Source organism: Aotus nancymaae, unplaced genomic scaffold (assembly GCF_030222135.1).
Source record: "Aotus nancymaae isolate 86718 unplaced genomic scaffold, 86718_ANA_hifiasm-v0.15.2.pri h1tg000040l, whole genome shotgun sequence".
Lineage (NCBI taxonomy): Eukaryota > Metazoa > Chordata > Mammalia > Primates > Aotidae > Aotus > Aotus nancymaae.
Window position 1 is genome coordinate 54,992,784 of NW_026988454.1, and position 16,985 is coordinate 55,009,768.

Genomic DNA, 16,985 nt, shown 5'->3' on the forward strand with positions numbered 1-16,985 from the left:
CATTGCAAATCAAATAATTCAAATTATATACATGAGGTTTATTATTTCTAACGACTGATACTATTTTTGTCACCTTTGGACCACACTTTTTAACCTGGTTCATATATATTACATCTGTCTGAATTTTTAAAAAATTTGATATGTGTGCATTATCAAAAGAAACATTACTTCAAAAAATTAAAAAATAGAAAAGAATAATCCCTGCTAGTAATGGTTTTTAGGATATTATGCAGCCATACTGCCACTTTTACTCATCATACTTTCTGTCTCATTCCATGGAAATATTGCCATTCCACAGTCTTCCAGAAGTTAATTGACTAAGATCAGTGAAGACAAAAATCGTAAAATTTCAATAGCAAAATTTCTTCCTGCTTTTTACAACTTGGCCAATTCTCCATATGCCAAGTGACTTTAGTCTAATGAGAATTAAAAGAATTTTTCTAATTTCACAATCACGGTTTTTTTATTTTTATATTTCCATGTCATGATACACAGATGCTCTGATTTTCTTTTCTGTGAGAGTGTCTTTCCAAATTTCCTCTTCTGGTCCTGTGGTTAGTCCTTCAGACCCTTGTGTTAACACAAAGACAGCAACCAGTAAGCTACAGAGTAAAGGGTGCCAAGGATGTGTAATGTTGCTCCCCAGTAACTGACCCATTGCAACCTGTTTTGCAAGCGGTCTATGCTAGTCCTTAAAACATTCACTAGAGGGTGCACTATTTCTTTCCAAATTATTGAGGATGACTCCTAAATTAAATAGTCATATTAAAGGCAATCTATTCCAATGCTCTACCTATATTAAGCCCTCAACATTAGATCTCAAGAAAAATAATAGTCAAAAAAAGTCATATTTAATGGGTCTAGTGGACAAAAATGAAAGTAGCAGCAACTATCTACCATTAGTCCAGTGGCAGCATAATTTCTTCATCTAGAATTCTCAACCTTAGGATGAATGTGGCTGGCACCATATGCAGTATGGTTTGTCTGTGCTTTCTGCACACACACACACACACACACACACACACTCTCTCTCTCTCTCTCTCTCTCTCCTATAGGCATCATTCTTGGCGAAAAGATGGAGGGGAAGAGATGTACCTCAGTATAGTAACCAGACAGAATAGCTATGACATGCTATGCAAAACCCTGCTTGACCAAAGGAGCTTAGCCCTTTTTATAGTAGCTCTTGTCTCTTTGCTGCTATGTCGGAGGAGGGTAGTTATTTCTCTGAGCTCGTTAACTCAAAGGCAGGCTTCCTTGTCAATGAAGAATCAGTAGGGGAAGCTGCTAACTATCAGGTTATGGCCAACCCAAGTGTGGAGGCTGTAATGTCAGATCGGAGTTACCTGCTACCTCATGAAAACTTTCATAAGGAGAGTGGGAAGGGGCAGATCCAAAGCTGGATATATGAGATTTTGATGTTAATTATTAAGCAAATGCATAAAAACTTTTTCCCAATAGCGATTTTAGTATAATCCTCACAATATCACTCATTCCGTATATTATATTTTCTTCAAATGAAAATGCATGCTTTTCATGGCCTCTTAGCACACTCCAAGACACCTGTTTTTTTTGGTTGTTGTGTTTTGTTTGTGTGTGTGTGTGTGCGTGCGCGCTTGTGTGTTTATGAAACCAAGGCTCCTGTTTAAACTCAGCCTGTCTCACATTGTGGTAATAGTTGACTTTCGTTTGTCACTGTTTGCTCATTTTTACAAGGACCTCTTTTTACCTCTTAACACTACCCTAGAAATTTCTGAAAGTAACACCATCACTCCCATTCAGCTAAGATGTTCCAGATCTATCTTGCTTTTCCTGCCCAGGTTAAGCAGTCGCTCTCCTCAAGCGAGGGCTGACTCATTTTGGGGAATGATAGTACATAGTCCTAAAATCTGGGTGCTCGTCTGCATTTTATACCATTCTCCACCACCACTGGCAATAAACTGCCTCATATTAGAAGCCATATGTTTTTAGTAACATAAGAGTGGACTTTCAAAGTCAGTCCTTCAGCTATCTCTGTGGAGTAAGTGGTACTCACCAGGATTGTCATGATGGTGAGTGTTTATTGCAAAGCATGTTGACCTCCAGTGCATATTGATGTCACTGCTCTCATGCGTGGCAACAAAGTGGGTTGAAATTCAGAAAATGGTTGCCCTAACATGGCACAAATCCATAATCGACCACAGCTACACATAGCCAAATGCAGGCCCATGTTGTTGATCTTTTTTATATTATCAAGTGCAGCATTAAAAAACATCTATTAACACAAACTGGTCCTTGGCTCTCAGTCTCCATTAACAAAGAAGCTATTTAATAAGGTGAAGTCCATTAGATTCACTCTTCTTCCTAATACAGCCCTATGGAATGTAATACATATTCTCTACAGATGACCAATGTATAGAAGGTCCTGTGTTTGCTGTGACTTTCTCTTTGTCCTAAGTAGGAAATTTTATTGAAGCTCTCTTAATTTTTTTCCACCTATTACATATCAATGATAAATGTAGTAACTAAACTTATTTTATCTATGATTTACAGACAAACCCTTTTCTTTCAAAAAGACAATACCTTTTTTAAAGCTGTTTTGAGTTTATGTCTCTTACTTCATCTCAAAGAGTCTATTTTTGAATGTGGTCTTGAGTTATTAGTTATTCTAAAATAGAACACCCTTAGCATTTTAATCAAGCAAGGTCATGATTGGGAAAGCTACTTTCTGACAAGGGTCTTCAGGAGTCAGAATTCACTGGCACATTTTCAGTGGGGTAAATTGAAAACTTTAATCAGAGACTGAAAGTTTGATCATTTCCAAACAGTAAAACAGTCAAAGGGGAAAAGAGGTGAGCTCTGCTCTTTTAACTGAGTTATTCATAATGGGAGAAGATATTACACTCTTACAAAAGTTTCCTTATGGACTTCGTTTAGAATTATTTCCCATCATCTATTTGGATCTCCAGGGGGAGTCCTGCCTAGGGTGAATATTGACTTCAATGCCTATAAAAATTCTGAGTGGCTCTGTCTTTGGGGTTCTCAGCCCAGGAAACTTAACAGCACAGCAACAGCTTTTAAGACAAACAAATTCACCCCATTAGGCTTACAAAACTGGTCCATGCCCATGACATCACCTACTCCTGAGACACCCTCTGGAACAAAGTTTTCACACCTCTGTAGAGCAGAGGCCTTAATACAAATGCTTATGGAAACCAGAGACCAATAAAAATGTCTTCCATTGACTGGTGATAGAAAATGGGGAGGGGAGCATTGTTCCACATTTGTCTCACCTCCTGGATTCCACCATACCAGACCTTAGGTGATCAAATCTTTCTATTTCTCAAGAGAAGTTGGTGGGTTTATAAGTTTGTTTGGTGTAGGCATGTCAGATGGGCAGAATGGGATTAATCATGCCATCAATTCATGGCACATTATCTTTGTTTCTTATTTTATTTTTATCTCTATCCTATACAATCCAATTCTCTTCCCCTCCACAGGCTCCCAACCTAAAATATTTAATATTTATACCTTCAAGCCACCTTCAGTATTTGTATTTATACATGTGTGTGTGAATGTCTCTAAAATATCAACATTACTATTTGTGTACATGTAATTTACATAAATAGTACTAGACTACAAAAATTGTTTTTGAGATCTGTCCATGTGGCTAAATATATACTTTGTTCATGTCTTGTGACTACTGTATAATCTAAATTTAGCCTCATTATCCCCTGGTTCTTTGCTACCACAAATAATGCTGTGATAAACATCTTCATAAACATCTCTGGTGCACGCTTGTGAGACTTTCTGTAGTGTTTAGGGTCTACAGAGTAATGAATCAATTCCACTAAGTACTACTTTATTGCTTTCTAAGGTGACCATACCAGTCCATATCTCCTAGCAGTACACGGGATTTCTCATCTGCCCACAGTCTCACCAGCATTTGATATCCAATGTTCTAATTTTTTGTGCTTCGGTAAGCAGTATCTCAGAGTTTTAAGTTATATTTTGTTGATTAGAATGAAGCTAAACAATTCATCCTTGCATGTCATTTTTTAGCCATTAGGATAGGTCTTAATCATAATGCTTGATATTTTATATTGTTTTTCCCTTACTTATTTACAAAAATTTATTTTGTTATTCTAAATATTAATTCTTTGTTGATGATAAATATACTATAGATCTTCTCACAAACTGTCACCTATTCTAAGTTGTTTTTTTTTTTTCTCCAAGTGAAACCCATTCCTAAATTTTGTTTGTGGTATCCTTTATTATGCTTTATTAAGTACTAAATGGAAAGCTAAAATGCCACCTTTCCAGACTCTAGAAGCTGAGAGTAGCCAGGTAGTTCATTCTGATGTAACGAAATATATAAATTTTTCTCTTTGTAGTTTATACTTGAAGGATTTATTTATTTATTTATGGTCCAAGGTCACTCTATCTGATGGATTTATTTTAGAATCTTTCTACATCCCCAATCACAAAGAATAATGTCTGCATTGTCTTCTATTGGCTTTACAGTTTTACCTTTCAAATTTAATTTTTAAAATTTACCTGCTTATCTAACTTAATTTTTCCTCCTATTACATACTTTATATTCTGTCCAAGTCTCCCATCACTATTTATTAAGTAACTCATTCATTTTCCAAATATCAAATATGAAGTGTATTTATATGTATTTTTTTATTTCTATTGCTTTGAATAATAACTTAAACTCAGATAATTTTTGTCTCCTTATTACTCCTCACTTTCTAAATTAGCTTAGCTATTTGTACACATTTATTCACCTATATTCATCTGGAAATCAGCTAGTGAAGATGCAAACACAAAAAAAAGTTTACTGGGATTTTAATTCAACTGCTACTGCCTTAGATATTTAAAATATTAAATTATCCCATCCATGAACATGATTTACCTCCAATTTTTTAATGTTTCTTTTATATACTTTACTCAGATAAGTATGATGCACTTAAAGGTAATTCCTAGATAAGTCATAGATTTTGTAACTGGACATTGGGATTAATACTCAAAAGCACTTGAAATCACTTTTTCGCCTCTTTCCACAATGCAGGCCAGTTCTGGCCAAAGAGAGAAGGTCCCTGTGAAGGGGCTTTCTTCCTCACCTCACATACTCAAAAGCAAAGTTTGATGAGAAGGCAGTCACTGAAATCCACCTGACACTGAAGTCTTTTTATCAGTAATCTTTATAACCGACGCACTCATCAAGATCCTGACACTGAGATTTCTTCAACCCAGTTTCTTCTGCAAAAGACTCTCAAGGGAAAGAAGTGAAAGGGAAAATGTGTAGACACATCAGCCAACAGCAATGTTTCTTTCTTATTTGGATTTCAATACAAACGTACACACTAGAAAAACCATGTGTAAGACAATTTAGGAAACGTGAACACTGGATGTTTGGTATTATTAAGAAACTATATTTTTAGATATGATAATGATATTTTGGTTAGTTTTAAAGGATTTGGTTCTCTAAGAGATATATATAGTGCATATGTATAGATGAAATGGTTCGGGGACCCCCTCAGATGGCGGCGGGGGAGACGGTGATGGTTGCCACCCGCCAGCCCGTCTAGGCTTGAATCCGCTGTCTCCGCGTCCCCGGGCGCCTAGACCACGGACCTCCGCCCCTCGGTGTACCCGGCCGCCCGCGACGGCAAGCTGCAGCTGCTCCAGAAGCTGTTCACAGGCCGCAGCCCCGGAGGAGCTGGACGAGCTGACAGGCGTGGAGGCCGGCGCGGGGGACGCCGCTGCTCATCCACCTGATCTACTTGGCAAAAGTGGAGTGCACCCGCAGCCTGCTTCGGCCACCTGGACGTGGGGGGGTAGCTGGTGGACTGTGGCTGCGCGAGGGTGGAGGCTGGCGGCTCGGGGCACTTCGATGGCGAGATGATCTAGGGCTCGCCGCCGCTATGGGCCGCCTCTGCCGCCGGCCATCTGGACGTGGTGCGGGGCCTCCTGCGAACAGGGCCTCGGCGAACCGCACCAGGCGCACCAACTCCACGCCCCTGCTCGCCGCCTGCTTCCACGGCCACTGGCAAGAACGAGACCGACCCGGAGGTGGCCACTGGCACGGCCACGTGTGTGTCGTGATCTCGTGCCACAAGGATCACCGAGAGATCACCTGCTACCTGCTGAAACAGGACGCCCAGGTGAACCCCGCAGTGCCAATGGCAACACGGCCCTCCAAGACTGAGAAGCGTCTGGCAGCCTGGAGAGCCTGCTGCTCGGGTGCCAGACCTGCATGGGATGGCTAACGCAGGACCGCGCTGCTGGTGCCAGCGTGACGGGCCACACCAGCATCGTGGAGTTCCTCATCCAGGAGCAGCCCGGCCAGGAGCAGGATGCTGGGGGACAGGCCCAGGCAGGGTACTGCAAGAAGGGCCTCCACTACTAGCCAGGGGTACGCGCAGCCTTGGGGGCTCCATGCTGCAGCTCCTCTGGAGGAACCACTGAACCGGGAGTCTTAGGAACTGCTCTCCCACCAGCCGGAATTTCTGGGAGCCAGGTATGTGGAAAAGAAGCGAGATCTGCTTGGGATCCTTAAACACTGGCGATGAGCCACGGAGCTTCGTCAGCAGTGGGGCGAGTACCTGCCCAAACTGGAACCCCAGAAGCTGGTCCTGGCCTATGGCTGTTCCAGGGAGGTCAACACCACCGCGGAGCTGAAAGCGCTGATAAGTCACCTGGATGAGATGCGAATGCAGGCCCTGTTGATCTGGGAGTGAATCCTCTGCCCCTCTGACTCCAACACTTCCTATTATATCCGTTACTGGGGCATGGTTTAGGAGGACTGTGGCAATTTCGAGCTCCTCATCTGCCTGCGGAAGTGCACCCTGGACATGCAGCAGGGCAACCTGGAGCCAGCCTCTGAGCCCCATGACCGCCTGCAGCTTTCTCTCTGCAGAACTCTTCCCTTACGTGCTGCAGGACCCGGTGGCCAATGGCAGCTTGGGCACACAAATTGGCTTTGCAGACTTCATGGGGGTTCTCATGAAAGGGGGCTGGCAAATGGAACGTTTCCTGGACCCAAGGAGCTGCAGCTGCCAGAGCCTGAAGACGCAGCCCAGTTCACCAAGGCGCCAGACATCATCCTCCACCTGCTCTGCTGGAGAAAGTGGAATGCACCCCTAGCCAGGAGCACCTGAAGCACCAGACCATCTACTGTCTGCTCAAATGTGCACCCAGGAGCAAGAACAGCTTCACCCCTCTGCACATGGCTGTGGGCAAGGACACCACAAATAAGGACCACAAATGTGGGCAGATTCGCCTCCCTGCAAGTGGTCAAAGTGCTGCTCAACTGCAGGCCGACTCAGACAGCAGGGACTTTGACAACAATGTCGTGCTGCACATGGCAGCCAGGAACAACTGCCCAGCAATCATGAACCCGCTGATCCAAGAAGCAGGGCCCACACGGATGCCACCAACGCCTTCAAGAAGATGGCCTATGAGCTGCGGGAGGAGAAGCTGCTGGCCAGGGGCACCCGAAGCCCTTCAACTACATGACCCTGCAATGCCTTGCAGTTCGGGCCCTGGACAGGAACAAGATCCCCTACAAGGGCTTTATCCCGGAAAAGCTGGAGGCTTTCATCCAACTGCAATGACCTGCCCAGAGTGTCTGCACCCTCTCCTTTCCCTTCTCCTGCTGAGGGGAGAAATCATGAGGGCATGTAGCAGATGTCTGTTCTTGCCTCCTTCAGGCACAAATCAGGAAAAGGGCTCTTCTGCCTCCCGTCCCCTTTACCTGCAGACAGAGGGAAAGAGGAGTTAGAGCCTTTGGTGCTAGAAGCCTTCAGGGTCATGTGCTAGGAGGACTGTCTTTCTCTAGGAACCCGCTCACTCATCTTGAGGTGGGAAAAGAAGCAAGAACTTCATATCCTGAGTCTTCCTGGGTTATGGAGGCCTTTGCCTTGTCACCTAGAGGTGAAGGGACTGAAGCCATTGCCTTCCTTCCCTGCTAGAAACACAGGAAGAAGTTGAGAATGGGTTTGTGTTCCCTTGCCCCTTGATGTGACTGGATAACTCCAACTACAGAATACAGCGTTAGGATTAGGGGCTCCCAAGGTTAGGGTTTGAAAGTCAAGGAGCAAAACCACCTCTCATTTCTTCCAGCATGATCACACTGTGCTCTCGCACTGAGGAAGTCATAATCAGGCAGGCAGGGCTCTGCCCAGGGCAGCCTGCCACTTGAATAGCTTTTGGTTGGTTTGGTGTTCTGTTTATTTAATAAGTAGGCTGATTAGAAGCATTGCACAGAAGTTCTGAGGTTTTACTGCCTTTTTTGGTTAGTGGTGGATTTTTGTTTGTTTTTTATACTTCAAGTTGAATAAATGCCTCTTTGTTTAAAGAAAGTTGTTTGTTGGACTTCATAAGTGAATTTCAAGCAGTGAAGATTCTGTGGTGCCTAAGATGCTAAGGCCGTAGGGAGTGAGCTCTATATTATGAAGAATTTGGTGAGCACGGTAAAAGTCCATGGTATTGGTCCCTGAAATGTGGGCCATTGTATATTTTTATAAAACTCTACTGCCTTTTACAGGTGATATGGTTTGGCTGTGTCCTCACCCAAATCTCATCTTGAATTGTAGCTTCCCTAATCCCCACATGTCATGGGAGGGGCCTGGTGGGAGGTAATTGAATCACAGGGACAGTTTTCCCATGCTGTTTTTGTGAAAGTGGGTAAGTCTCAGGAGATCTGTTGGTTTTATAAAGGGCAGTTCCCCTGCACATGCTCTCTTGCCTGCCGCCATGTACAACATGGCTTTGCTCCTCCTTTGCCTTCCACCATGATTGAGAGGTCTCCCCAGCCATGTAGAACTAATCTTCTTTTTCTTTATAAATTACCCAGTCAGTCTTGGATATGTCTTTATTAACAGCATGAGAACAGACTAGTTCAACAGGCCTCCCAATTTTTCATTCTCATTAGAAAGAGAACTGTTTATCAAAACAGAAAATCAAGTCAAGTACCAAAGGAGTGACATCAAAGCCTTTGGCACCTAGTTCTTTTCCACCTAGCAAGAACTAGCACAGTTGGTTTGGGTCTGAGTTGCCAGTTTTCAAGTTAAAACTAAAGGCCACTCAGCCTTGCAAACCTCCCACGTTCTCTCTTTTCCTTGTGGACATATCCATAGGTGGCCCAAGCCATTTTTTCAGCTGCTCTGAGGACAGAAATCCAGATCTTCCTGAGAAAGCCCCTACTACAGTATTAACGCCACAAATCCACCAAGATGGTGAGTGTCAAAACCAACTTGCCACCTAAGGTTTGTACAAAGTCTCAGTTCCCGGTCATTCACGGTAAAGTGCCGGTACTGCTAGAGGACCTGCCTCAGCAAGATTTTTCTCAAGAGCCAGACTCCATAAGCCCTGGCAGGCAGGAGCAGATTCTCCGCCTGTTTGAAGAGCAGCGAATCTCAGAAGGGAAGCCGTTCTGGCTGCATCCTCCTCGTGGCAGTCACAGCCAACCCTCAGGAAGAGCAGTGACAATGGGCGCCCAGAAACGCCTCGTCCCTCGATGGAAACAAGGTCTCATTTGGATTTGCAGTGTGTGTTAGGAAATTTTGTATTTATTTACAAGATAAAGTTTTAACTTAACTCAGCCAAGGTGGAAAATGCCATCCCCGTCCCTTCCAAAACACAGAGCAAAGAAATTAGGCAGTTTAAATCATGAGTCTCAGCACTGGTGTTCAAGTCATTAAAAATAAGCTATTTGAAGAGAAAAAAAAGAAATGATACAGTGGCTGGGATTTGCTTCAGAATAACCTTGGACCACATGTTTATAATGATTGAGATTGACTTATAGATGCATTGAGTTGTTTATATGCTCTATTATATATATATGTCTGAAACTTTACAGTAAAAATCTCCCTATAGGAGAAAATACTGATTTTTTTTCCTATTATTTACTAAAAAGAGTCCAGATGCTTTTTCTAAATTTCAGAAATCCATATAAAACATATGCTTTTCCAGATTTCCATCCTCAAAATTGTTATAAATTGAGTCTCTTTGGTACTTCTTTCTCAACATTCCAAGAGATGGTAACATGTTTTCTGGGCCTATGAACTTTAACAGGCTTTGTTCACACCTGCAGATATATTTAGATACGGTATCAAGAAGCAGGCCAAGGTGGAAATTCTTTGAATGTCACCAGTGTGCACTTTGAGTGGGGAATCGGGGGAGGCTCCAGGAGGAGGGAAGGGTTTGATTGCCAACAAGAAAATAAGGACTAGAAAGAAGGAATCTCAAAATTTTCAGCACAGTGCTGATGAAGACAAGACCACAAGTCAGTTATTTATAATCACTACAGAGATCCATCATTTTTTCTTTTATTAATACATAATATTTTACATATCTATGGGGCACAAGTGTCTGTTACATGCTTAGAATGTGTAATGATCAAGCCAGGATATTTGGATAAATGCTCATCACTTGGAGCATTTATTGATTACATGTATTAGCATCATTTCAAGTACTCTCTTCTAGGTGTGTTGAAATATACTTAATATTGCCGCCAACTATAGTCACCCTTGTCTGCTATCAAATATTAGAACTTATTCTAACTGTATATTTACACCCATAACCAAGTTCTCTTCCCCTTCATCTGCCCTTCCCAGTCTCTCATATCTGCTACTCTATTCTCTATGTCCATAAGATCAAGATTTTTAGCTCCCTCATATGAATAAGGATGTGCAGTCTTTGTCTTTCTGTGTCTGGCTTATTTTTCTTAACATAACCACCTTCATTTGCATTCATGTTGCTGCAGATGACATGATTTCACTGTTTTTTATTTCTCCAAGATGGAGTTTTGCTCTGTTGCCCAGGCTGGAGTACAGTGGCATGATCTCGGCTCACTGCAACCTCTGCCTCCCACATTCAAGCAATTCTTCCTCAGCCTTCTGAGTAGCTGGGATTACAGGGACCCACCACCACACTGCCTAACTTTTTATATATTTTTTTTTTAGTAAAGATGGGGTTTCACCATGTTGGCCAGGCTGCTCTTGAACTCCTGACCTCATAATCCACCCGCCTTGGCCTCCCAAAGTGCTGGGATTACAGGCGTAAACCACTGCACGCAGCCTTGATTGCATTCTTTTTATGGTCAAACAATATTTCATTGTGTACATATACCACATGTTCACATTTTCTTTACCCATTCATTCGTTGATGGACATTTAGATTGATTTCGTACTTTTACTATTTTGAATAGGTCTACAGTAAACATGCAAGTGCAGCCATCCCTTTCATATACTGATTTCTCTTCTTTTGGATAGACACCTAGTAATGAGATTGCTGACTAGTATGGTAGTTCTATGTTTAGATTTTTGAGAAATCTCCATACAGTTATTCATAACGATTATACTAATTTACATTTGTGCCAATGGTGTATAAGAGTTCTCTTTTCTCTGGATATTGCCTGCATTTTATTTTTTGTCTTTTTAATAATAGGCATTCTAACTGGGGTGAGACAATATCTCATTGTAGTTTTAATTTGCATTTCCCTGATAATTAGTGATGCTGAGCATTTTTTCATGTACATCTTGGTCATTTGTATGTCTTCTTTTTTTTTGTTTTGTTTTGTGACAGGATCTCACTCTGTTGCTCAGGCTGGAGTACAGTGGCACCACCATGGCCCACTGCAGCCTCGACTTCTGAGGCTCAAGCAGTCCTCCTGCCTCAGCCTCCCAAGTAGCTGGAACTACAGGCATTCACCATCACACACAGCTAACTTTTTTGTTTAACTTTTGGTAAAGACAGGGTCTCTCTATGTTGCCCAGACTGGTCTTGAACTCCTGGGCTTAAGCAATCCTTCTGCCTCAGATTCCAAAAGTTCTGAAATTACAGGCATAAGCCACCACCATTCCTGGCCTTATATGTCTTCTTTTGAGAAATGTCTATTCATATCTCTTGCCTGTTTTTAATGGGATTATCTGCCTTGTTAGAGATCAGTGTTTTTCAAATCAGATCGCTTGGTTTAACACCAGAGTGTTGTCCCCCAGCTGTGTTGATTACATTTATCACTGCAAATCAACGTCACTTTATATAACATTTAAATACATCATTCCAGAAAACTTTGGAAAATACATAGTTTTTTATTGAGTTTATTATAAGAAGAGCCCTATTGGTCCTTGTGCAAAGCATTAATGTTTCTGCAAGGAGAGTATGGGGCAAGGGAGGAAGTTAGAGGCTTTTCCTTTGTAGATTCAGTAAGAATAAATCAATGACTTTATTAGTTAAGCTGATTTTGACTGAAATGAAAGAAACCCCTTACTGGACTGACTCAGACAAAAAGTGAAGTTTAGAGGAAGGGACACTACAGTATCTCAGAGTAGAGCCAAAGAACAAAGGAAGCCAGGACGCTGCTGGGCCCCAGGCCTTTTAGAACTTGGGATGTGAAATCATCAAGTTAGTCTTCCACCACCACAGCCTCTCACAAAATGCTGACTTTTTTCTCCCTTGATATCACCCTTCTCCACATGATGGAAATCATAGATGCTGTCTGTACCAAGATTTGCAACTTACAAACTCATCCCCACGCTGAAGAAATGTTGTCTGTATTGAAGGAATCAATCAGCAGTCTGTAACAATATTGTACAGAAATGTTGTTACCTCTGAGAGAACTGTTTCCCCTCCAAGGTTTTCAGTGTATGAACTCGTATTCTCTAAGTAATGATCATTTTCTCTCCCATTTTCAATAGCTAGCTTGATTACTAGCTTATAAATCAGTGTCATGCTAGTAAAAGCGGGTAGATCTGTTTAAAAATATGTAGTAGTCATTGCTGAGGTTTATTTACTTAATCTTCAGTAATTTGTAACATTAAGGAGGTACAACCTGTAGGCTGGGCACAGTGGCTCATACCAGTAAACCCAACACTTTAGGAGCCCCAGATGGGTGGATCACTTGAGGTCAGGAGTTCGAGACCAGCCTGGCCAACATAGCAAAACCCTATCTCTACAAAAATATGGAAATTAGCCTGATGTGGTGGCATGTGTCTGTAATCCCAGCTACTGGGGAGGCTGAGGCAAGAGAATTTCTTGAACCTGGGAGGCGGAGGTTGCAGTGAGCCAAGATCGCAGGACTGCACTCCAGCCTGGGCAACAGAGTGAGAAAGATTCTGTCTCAAAACAAAAAAAAACCAAAACAAAAATCATTTTTACTATATCCAATAACAGTGCTTGAAAAACGAAATTATTTCTTTTTTGAGAGACACAGGGTTTGAAGTCAATCTGACTTTACTGATATTTTATAGTAATTAGATCTTCTAGAAGTCATTAGATGGAAGCTATGATGTCATGCATTTTGAAGTGAGAGGTGTTAATGACTTCCTGGAAAAAAAGGAAAATTTATGCTTACAAATCTGATTGAGAATTGTTGCACAAAATTGACTAGTAATACAAAAAGTCTTTATTATCTGAGTCCTGAAAAAAGACTGAAGTCAATCTCCTTAATATTCTCAAGCGAAAAAAAAGGTGCAAAATAACATATATGCAGTACTAAATTATAGGTGAAATATATACATATACATACAGAATATTTCTGGGAGAATCCTCAAGAAATTGGTAACAGGAGTCGTTTTGAGGGAGAATGAATAAATTGGGAGTATCAGGAAACAGTTTCACTATGTAGCATTTTAAATATTTGACTCCATGAATTTATTAGCTGGTTTAAAAAGTCTGAAGCACAAAAATAAATCCCAAAATATGCATATAGCACATGATTATAAATATTTATGAAAAATAAAGTTTAAAGAGGGATAACTTTTTCATAGAAGAATGATAAAAGTGTCGTTTGAAATGTCATCTTAAACAAATAGACTAACTAAAATTAATTTAATTTTATATTAGCTATAACAAAGATTAGATGATCATTGCAACTGAGCACAACTCCTTCAACTGAACAAAGACCAAATCAAGTAATTTTTAAAACATAATTGGATAAAACCTCCAATCTAATTTAGGGTTAACTTTAGTGGCAAAACCATAAACAGGATGCTTTTTGCATGAATGTTTCACTTTTTCCTAAGGATTTCCTTAGTCTTTGACACTTAAATAATTCTCATAGAATGAAATATGGATTAATTTTCATGTTGCTATTAATTTGGAAGGTCATCCACAAACTTATGCTCCCTAATGCAATTTCTTAAAAAGGAATGTCTTCACTTGTTGAGGGAGAACACTTACCGTGGCTAATCTGCCCACACTAAGACCCCACAGGTTCAGTAAAGAGTGGATCTTGCCGCTAATCCCAGAAGTTACTCCCTTATTACTGAGGAAAATAGAAACAATCTTCAGGGAATGCTACTCCAGAACCAAGAGAGGAGGCCATAGAACTGAGAGGTTGCTTAAGTAACATGTCTCAGAATGTGACAAATACCTGATACCTGTGAATGTGAATTTTTCACATTTTCACCTGGATGCAAATCTGAAAGTTGAAGTTTAGGATCATTGGTGCCCTTAAAACAAACTATGCCTGGGTGACTGTGGCAGGGATGTCCAGGAGCCCCAGGCAGATGTTAGGGTGGTATAATGACTTGGGGATGAGGAGGAAGTGAGGCCAGCCCTAGTTGGTTTCTTGACTACTGAAAAGAAAACTAGAAAAAAACGTGCCTGCCTATTTTGAGGTTGGAAATCTTAGAAAACACAGAGAGTCAAATGTAAGGAAACGCTCCTTAGACCAATTCAGAAAAGCTGGAACTGCTTAAATTAAAACCCTCACAGCTGAATCAGACAAGATTGTGAACGTTGATTGGATACTTGATTATATTAACGAATTATTCATTTTTATGTACGATAATAGCATCATAATTACATTTTCCTAAATACATTTCATTTAGAGATAGTCACAAGAATTTATGAATGAAATGATATGATGTGTAAGATTTGATCTTAAATAATCTGGGGGCAGGGAGTTGGCTATTGTTGCTATTATTGAAGCTGAGTGACAGGTACATGTGAATTCATTATACTAGTCTCTATTTTTGTATGTTTAAAATTTTCCATTAAAAAAATACAACTGAGGCACATTTTATTTCTACTCTTTCATTTGCTGAAGCTGGTCATAGAAAGGAAGGAGAAGGAAGCCAAGGGCAAACTGTGAGACACTTGGAAGACACTCACCAAAGTTCTAATGGCCAGAGCTGAGGACAAGGCAAAATAAAAAGCATTTTTAAGGCTGCCCAACCGGCCTTCAGGAATCTTGGTACAATACAGCAGGAGTTAGGAATAAGTTCAAAATAAGTTTATTCCTTTTTTAAGTTTTGTTTTTAACTGACAAATAATAAATGTATATATTTGTGGGGTACTGTGTGATGTTCTGATACCTGTATGTACTGAGGAATGATCAAATCAGGCTAATATATTCATCACCTCAAACATTTAGCATTTATTTTCGCTGAGATATAGGATACTTTTTTTAACTTTTAAGTTCAGGGGTACATGCACAGGTTTGTTATACAGGTAAAGTAGCCTCATGGGGTTTCTTTATCACATTAATGAAGATGCAGGTAAGCGTCCCAGGGCTGTCAGAGTGGCTCTGTGGCCCTCAGGGATCCTTGTGGTCTTCAGTGGTGTAGGCTCACTCCAGTTCACTGTTCTCCCAGCCCCTCGGGCAGCCCCTCATCCCTGTGGCCCAATCATCTGCACTCCATGCGGCAGGGGTGCAGTAAGAGACAGAAAAGTAGGCAAGGAGGCAAAAACAGCTATCCCTTAAGGGAGGTTCCTACAAGCCCCCATGCTAAGGACTGACACCAGGCTGCATGCGGCATCTATATGTACATTTTAGAGGCACAACAGCTTCTGCCACCTATGAGAAGCAACAGCATTCCACCACATTCTAAGTCAATAATTGCAGGCTGCCCAGAGACAGTAACCTCTTAAGGGGCAGAAAATTGTTTTCCTAGTTGTTTCCTGTGAAAAGAACAAGGCCTGACAAGAGCCTTTGTCAGAAAGTTCTAAATCCCAATGTTAAGGAGAACAAACAATTGGGTGATTACAATAAGCAGTCAGGTTCTTTATTTTATTTTACTTTTTTTTAATGTACTGTATTTCTGTCTTTGTGTCTTTAAGGAACCACCACACTATCTTCCACAATGGTTGAACTAATTTATACCCCCGCCAACAGTGTACAAGCGTTCCTTTTCTCCACAACCTCACCAGCATCTGTTATTTTTTGATGTTTTAATAATGGCCATTCTGACTGGTGTGAGATGGTCATTGTGGTTTTGATTTGCATTTCTCTAATAATCAGTGATGTTGAGCTTATTTTCATATGATTCTTGGCCACATGTATGTATTCTTTAGAAAACCTTCTGTTAGTGTTTTTTGTCACTTTTTAATGAAGTTGTTGGTTTCTTTCTTGTAAACCTAAGTTCCTTTTAGATGCTGGATACCAGACCTTTGTCAGATGCATAGCTTGCAAAAATTTGTTCTCATTCTTTAGGTTGTCTGTTTACTCTGTTGATAGTTTCTGTTGCTGTGCAGAAGTTCTTCAGTTTAATTACATCCCATTTGTCAATTTTTGCTTTTGTTGCAATTGCTTCTGGCATCTTTGTCATGAAATCTTTGCCCCCATGCCTATGTCCTGAATGGTATTGCCTAGGTTGTCTACCAAGGTTTTTACACTTCGGGGTTTTACATTTAAATATTTCATCTATCTTGAGTCAATTTTTGTATATGGCATAAGGAATGGTCTGGTTTCAATCTTCTGAACATGGCCAGCCAGTTATTCCAGCACTATGTACTGAAAAAGGAATCCTTTCTCCACTGCTTGCTTTTGTCAGGTTTGTCGAAGATAAAATAGTTGTGGGTATGTGGTCTTGTTTCTGGGTTCTCTAACCTGTTCCACTGGTCTATATATCTGTTTTTGTACCAGTACCATGCTGTTTGGGTACTGATACAAGCATACTACTGTAGCCTTGTAGTGTAGTATGAAGCTGGGTATTGTGATGTCTCCAGCTTTGTTCTTTTTGTTTGGGATGGCCTTGACTACTCAGGTTCACCTC

At 41.1% G+C, this 16,985-nt stretch overlaps 1 pseudogene; it reads left to right on the plus strand.

The window, feature by feature from the left end:
* The first annotated feature begins 1,199 nt into the window (after window positions 1–1,199).
* Window positions 1,200–7,598, plus strand: LOC105707421 (protein fem-1 homolog A-like; annotated as a pseudogene).
* Window positions 7,599–16,985: the final 9,387 nt, after the last annotated feature.